A 7303-nucleotide genomic window follows, 5' to 3' on the forward strand; every position below is an offset into this window, starting at 1 on the left:
TCTATCTGTATTGTTTTAAGTATTGTGGCTATTGAAGATTTACATTTGTAGCAACTTGATGTTAAAAAAATCTTTCTTCATGGTGATTTGGATGAAGAGATATATATGGCATAGCTATAGGGATTTGAGGTCAAAGGTTAGGAGAACTTAGTTTATAGATTGAAAAAAAAATTATATGGCTTGAAGCAAGCACCTCGGCAATGGTATCTAAAATTTGACAATTTTATGCATGAGCATGAATATAGTAAGTGTCATTTAGATCTTTTTGTTTATTTTAAGAGGTTGGATGATGATAGCTATATTATTTTATGTTTATATGTTGATGATATTCTTGTAGTTGGGTCTAACATGGATCACATTAAGGGGTTAAAAGAATAGTTAGCATATTTATTTTCTATGAAGGATCAGGGGGCAACAAAACAAACCCATGGTATGAACATTTTCAGAGATAGGAAGAATAGGAAATTTACTTTATCTTAGGCTGATTATATTGAGAAGGTGTTGTACTGTTTCTCTATGGAGAATGCTAAAGTTGTCAGCACCTTTACATGGTCATTTGAAATTGACTCAGGAGATGTGTCCAAAAACACAAGAAGAGAAGGATAATATGTCCAAGGTACCTTATGCTTCAGCTATAGGAAACTTGATGTATGCTATAGTATGTACTAGGCTAGATATTGCACATGTAGTGAGAGTTGTTAGCAAGTATATGAGTCATCCAAGGCTTGAGCATTGAAATGTACTTAAATGGATTCTCAGATATTCAAGAGGAACATCCAATAAGTGTTTACACTTTGGGGCTCTACTACTAACTTACAAGGCTATGTTGACTCAGATTTGGTAAGGGATATTGATACTAGGTAGAGTACTACAAGTTACATATTTACTGGTGGTGGGTGTTGGAAATATTCAGAACTAACAAGGTTACTAAGAGGGGAGGGGTGAATCAGTAAGCTTTAAAATTTAAACCAATTCAGCATAATAACAAATTCACCATTCATTCATCTACTTTACTGAACGCATGAAAAGATTAACACACTGATTTGGTGACCCAAAAACCTTTCAAATTGAAAGTAAAACTGGGGTGGGGATGATGCCCATGAAACTTCAATACTGCAGTATAAAGTTGGCCGGTTAAGGCTTACAATGATCACTACTAGTGATCTGCCTTGTTAGGAGCAAGTAGGACTGCTAGATCCACCTTGTTAGAGGATTTAAAAACATACAACGAAGTATGCACTCTATTAGGAGATTTACAAAAGAGTATTAAGTCTACCTTGTTAAAGGATTTACAAAATTGATTCACCTGTTAGGATGAAGCAATGGATCTACTTGTAACTGGTTTGCTGATTAGATCTTATGTACTGATCACTTGATGTGATGGATATATCTTTGTTGCTCCTTGATAACCTTGTTGAATACTCCATTGCTGATTCTCTTTCAATTCGCTCTTACTTCACTATTACTTCTCTTCATTTTTTCTCTATATTGCAAATGGCACAATACATTACATATATACCATTCCAATATTTACAGCAACAAGGTCGGCCAAACATAAGTGGACAAAACATTATTGAGTCGGCCAGATAGTAGAAAACTCAAGTTCCTCAAACTCACTCGGTGACCTTCTGACACTTAGCATCCACTACATTACACAACATTGTCATGCACTCGGTAGAGGTAGGGGCTCAGTCCATACTAATCACTCTGAGTAGCTTGGAACTTGGTAACCACTGGTGACTCGGTAAACATTGTGTCACTCGGTAGAAACTAACTCCTTCGATTCACTTGGTAAGCACTGAATACTTCTTTTACCTTTCTGTCTTGGTAATCACTAAAACCTTCATTTACCTTCCTGACTCAGTAAATACTAAATCCTTGTTTTACCTTTTGGACTCGGTAAACATTAAAACCTTCGTTTACCTTCTTGACTCGGTAAACACGAAAACCTTCGTTTACCTTTCTGACTCGGTAAACACTAAAACCTTTGTTTACCTCTCTAACTCGGTAAACACTAAAACCTTTGTTTACCTTCCTGACTCGGTAAACACTGCTGAGCATACTTGGTAACCAATGAATGCTCGGTATGAACTGTAAACTGAGTGATGAACTCGGTAAGCATTCATAATCAAATAATTTTTGTAACTAATGACAAATATATCATTATTCCAACAATGGGGCAGTAGTGAGCTAGGTTTCTAGGTTATAGAAGGTTAATATTTTTTCCAATATAGAGATAGAGTATGTTGCTGCTACAGAAGTAGCCAAGGACATGATATGGCTTGAGGTTTTTTTGGAAGAATTGGGACATCCATAGTGGGATAATTATTTGTTTACAGATAGTCAGAGTGTCATTCATCTTTCAAAGAATTATGCTCTACATTCAAAGACAAAACATATATACTTGTGGTACCATTTCATTAGGTCAATTGTGGATGATGGATGGTTAAAGCTAGACAAGATACATATAGATGACAATCCAACACATATGTTGACAAAGGTAGTGATAAGGGAGAAGCTTAATTCCTCTTCAACTTTGGTTGGTCTTCTAAACTCAATAGAATAAATGAACAATAGAGTCAAGGGTGGTTTGATATTCTAGTGGGAGCTATAGGTTTAGCAGTGCTATGATCAGTCTCCAAGTGGGAGGTCATTATTATGGAGTTTGATCAGTGTTCAAATGGGGGATTGTTGTCATGTGGAGCCTAATCAGACTTAGAGGTTTATTTAATGTGGTTTCCCTCTAAATTATTACTATGAGGATTTGGGGGCAGTGCCCCAAGAAGGGGTCAAGGGGCAACTCCCCAGGTGCACTCCCTATCGCAGTACAGGGGGGGGGTCAAGGGGTAGTGCACCTATGAGGGTTTTCAAGGGAAAATCTTAGGAAGCCAAAAATGACATTATATTGTAAAAGGTGTCAGCTATTATTTTTCTATTATTCTAGCCCTAATTTTGTAAGTGGAAAATGCTTGTATAAAAAGGCTTAGGGTTAGAGATTTCACAATGTAATGGTGATATTGTAACTTCTTGTGGCAATATTGAGCTATAAGGGATTGTGGATTATAATCATTGGATAATAATAATATTGAACTTGTTGTTGGTAGATGTGGCCCAAGGATTGGGTGAACCACATTAAATCTTGGTGTCTTGTGTTCTCTTTTGTGCAATCTTTTTTTTTTTTTTATGTTAGTTTTAGATTACGGTAAAAGCAGGTTTTGAAGGGACCCTGAAACCCTTTAACAAAAAATAGAAAGATAAAGCAAGATAGCCCAACCAGGAAAAAACCTACAGCAAACTGAAGAACAACATCCAAATTAGGTTTTACAAGGACCTGAAACCACTAGAAAAGTCCAAAAAAAAACTAACCCAAGGTTTACAGGGACCTGGAACCACAAATAGTTTAAACTATAAAAAACCAGAAACCAAGACCAGAGTCCCCAACCAGTGACCAATACTAGATAGCCACCAAACCAGAGAACCCACCCCAGTGCCACTATTGCAGCTCCAGGATCAATTTAGCTGCTTCCTTACAAATTGCAGAAGCCTCTTTAATGGAAGCAACATCCATAGTAGCAACAGCTTTCATAGCACTCTTTCTTGAGCTCTGCCTTTATCTTTTTCTTGGACCCTTAGCTGAAATGATATCTTCATTCGCCCTTTTGCCTAGGCTAGCAGCGACTGCCCAAATACTCGAGGTGACTTGTTCCATCTTAGTGCTACTCTCCTTGATTAACATTGTGAGGTTTATCTCATAGTTGTTGAGTTTGTTAGGGATGTCTCCCATCTATCCTTCCATATGACTAAGTTTAGCATTGATAGTATCTAGGTTATGTTGCAAAATTTCCACCTTTTTCTTCAAACCCATTATTTCATTGTAGATCTAGGAATCAACCTTAAGGCTGGTGTCGGCTTTCTCCTTAGTAGAATGCAGGAAGGTAAGCATGGTATCCCTCTGCATAGCGTCACAAACATCTTTAGTAGTCTCGTGTGGTGGGGAGCAGACATTGTCATTGATATCCTCCATTTTTCGTTTGATCCTCCTTTCTACCCTTAGCATAGTCCTCAGGATGAGAAGAGTCCTTCCTTTTTACTTCCTCTATCCCCTTAATAGGAGAAGCAGTAATAGCCGTATGGTCCTCCTTATTCTTCTCAATAGGATTCCCATCAGTGTTATCTTCCACTTTATTACCCCCACTAGAAATAACTTGGTTACCCTCATTATTAGATTTACTCTGTTCAAAATTACCTTCACTATTGTTTTCCTCTTTTCCTTTTTCATCTTCAGTCTCTGGATACCCATCCAAATCAGAACTTAACTCTCCAGTTTCAATATCATCCTCATCCTCAAGTTTCCAATTCTCACAGCTTTCCGAATTATCAGTCTCAAACTCCTCATCCTCAAGAACTTGAGAGGCAGAGGGTTTAAAATTCAGGCCATTTTCTTTACCTTTAACAGAGTCACCCTTCTATGGGCTCTTTCTTCTTGTCCTTAGAGGGAGTAGAGGCAATGTGCTTATTTTTACAATATCCCTCAATAAGAAGGATCAGACCTTCATGAAGAATGGGTCTGGAATCCTTATTCTTATGGGCTTCTAAACTATTAAGTAAAGAAAACCGCAAAAAGAAGGGGAAAGATATTCTATCTTTATATCTGAAATGATTCAAAAAAACAAAATGACATTTATGAACTCTTTTATTTCTTCCATCAAGTATGAAATACTCACGGATGCAGCAGAGAACATCCCTCCAGATCTCCTTTATCTAGTTCGCATCAAAGAAATCACTATTCTTTTCCAGAAGCTTCTCCTCTTCTTTCATTTTCGAAAACTTTTTGTAGGCTGCATTTGATATACTAGTTTGCTTAGTGAATTTTATGCCCAGCGTTGGAAGTCCTGTGATCTTAGCAATAAACTCCTCCGTAAGTTTCATAGTCACACCATGGAGAGTGACTTTGTCATTGGACCAGTTCTTAAAGAAAGTCGTAGTGATGTGAGGCTTAAAACCATTGAGTCGCTCCATGTAACAAGTCACTTTTCCTTTCTGCAGAATTTTCCAAACATCCTTGCAAGCCTTCCATGCCTCACAATTTTTTGGTTCTTGTTTGCACGGTTCGCCCTCGATCAATAGAGAATAGTAAACACATTCAAACCAAAAAAACCAGATGCATAGAAAGAGAGGGTTAGAAAGAAAATTGCTTTTCTTCCCACCAAAAGAGACACCTTTGTTCGGAGAAATGTGCGAACACCACGTCACATTCATTTGAGTGTACTTCATAGGGGAAGAAAATCTGGCAATAATTTGATCACTCCATGAAATCATTAACTTTCCAATCTTTTTAAATCTTACCCACCTTCGCATGAATAGCTTCATGATGAATAATTGCTTTGAGATCAACTTGATTATTTAATTCATCAGTCCACCTCACCATTTGCCTTGTTAGGACAACATAGTTGGCAACCCAATCAGCAGCACCGTTGGCCTCCCGAAAGGTATATTTGATGTTAGTTATATTTGCATGTAAATGTTATTTATGTCTATAGTTAATCTGAACAATCATCCATTATACAAGTCAAGGGGTATGAAAAGTTCAAATAATATACATCATCAATAAAATACATCATGTCATGTAATCTCTAAAAATCAAATACAGTACAATAGAGTATAACCATCCATAATAAAATAAAAGATTAGAAAGAAAAGAAATATTGCACAAGGACATACAACTATCAGATCTCAATGGTATAAGAAAAAGCACTACCACCCGCCCTCGTGGAACCTAAATGGCCCAATCTCACCACACTAAGGAGATAGTCTCAAATCCCAAATGGATATCAATACACTAGTCATAACCAACATCTAGGGGTAAGTGGACCAAGTTTTGGTGCCAAAAGTGGAGTACAAGTGGCCACTTTTTCTTTTCTTTTCTAAAATCAACAATTTATGAACTTTAACAAGAATATGAAGATAATTAAACTTAAATTTTTAAGATATGACAAAAAAAAAAGTAGTATTCCTTTGAATCTAGTTTCTAAATCACTAATTTTTTTTCAAAATGGTTTAGATTTAGGTCCTCAAAAATGGGGCCATAGAAAGTGGTACTATTTTTTCAGAAAAACATAACATAGTGCAAAGTGTGGCCCCCATAATTTTTTTTTTTTTCATAAAAATTCTTTATCACTATAGTCAAAAGTTTTCTAACACTGCGTAGTTTATCCTAGATTTTTCAGGCAATTTAATAATGTGTATTTTGTTTAATATGAAGTTTGTAATTGGACACATCCCAATATTGTGAAATATCTCTGTGCTCCCCCTAGAAATGATTGAAAACTAATCCAAAATCAAAATTTCTTATTTTCAAAGTGTATAGAATGGAGTCTAGTTTCTAAAAACCTAAGTTGCAAAATTCAAAGAACGAGCTAAAATCTACACCCCAATTAGTGGACGTTAGTTTTTGAGAGAAAATGGATATACATTCAAAAGATGTTATAGCTAAAAGGCTTGAAATAGTATGAATTCAAAATAAATTTTATGGTTATATAGCTAATACAGAGATCTACAATATCATGTAACTTGATTTTATTGATGCTCAAGCATGAGGAAACTTGAAGGAGAGCACACAAGGAAAATCAATCATTTTTTGTCTACTTGCTACAAAACATGTCTTAGGCCAATTTAGAAACTCCAAACCTTTAAGTTGGATCCCCAAGGAAAATCTAAGCCGTAGGCATGGTGGTATCCAATTCTTTATATAGTGTTTCCATGCAATTTAAAGCATTTTTAATTTCAAAGCTTAAATAGTGTGCATGCACTATAGTACACACACACTGTGTAAGCCTTGTACTTCAATAGAGAGGATGGATAGGGAGAGAGGGAAGGAGATAGAGAGAGAGGCTAGAGAGTTCAAGAGAGAGTAGAGGATGGGGAGAGAGTAGGGGATGAGAGAGGGTGGGATAGGGAGAGGGGGAGAGAGAGAGAGAGAGAGAGAGAGAGAGAGAGATGTGTGTGGGAGAAATATATAGTAAAAGAGAGGAGTAAGAGAAAAATTTGGCTAGAGAAACATGGAGATGAAGATCAAGATATATATATATATATATATATATATAGAGAGAGAGAGAGAGAGAGGGATGAGAGAGGGAGGAGAAATAGAGAGAGAGAGTAGGGGGTGGGAGAGGGCAAGATAGGGAGAGGGAGGGGGAGAGAGAGAGAGAGGGGGGGATAGGGACAGAGAGAGTAGGGGATGGAAGAGGGTGGGATGGAGGGGAGAGAGAGAGAGAGTAGGGGATGGGAGAGGGTGAGATAGGGG

The sequence above is a fragment of the Cupressus sempervirens genome, chromosome 11 (genome assembly GCF_028749045.1).
Source record: "Cupressus sempervirens isolate cs-2001-9-10 chromosome 11, ASM2874904v1, whole genome shotgun sequence".
NCBI classification, from domain to species: Eukaryota; Viridiplantae; Streptophyta; class Pinopsida; order Cupressales; family Cupressaceae; genus Cupressus; species Cupressus sempervirens.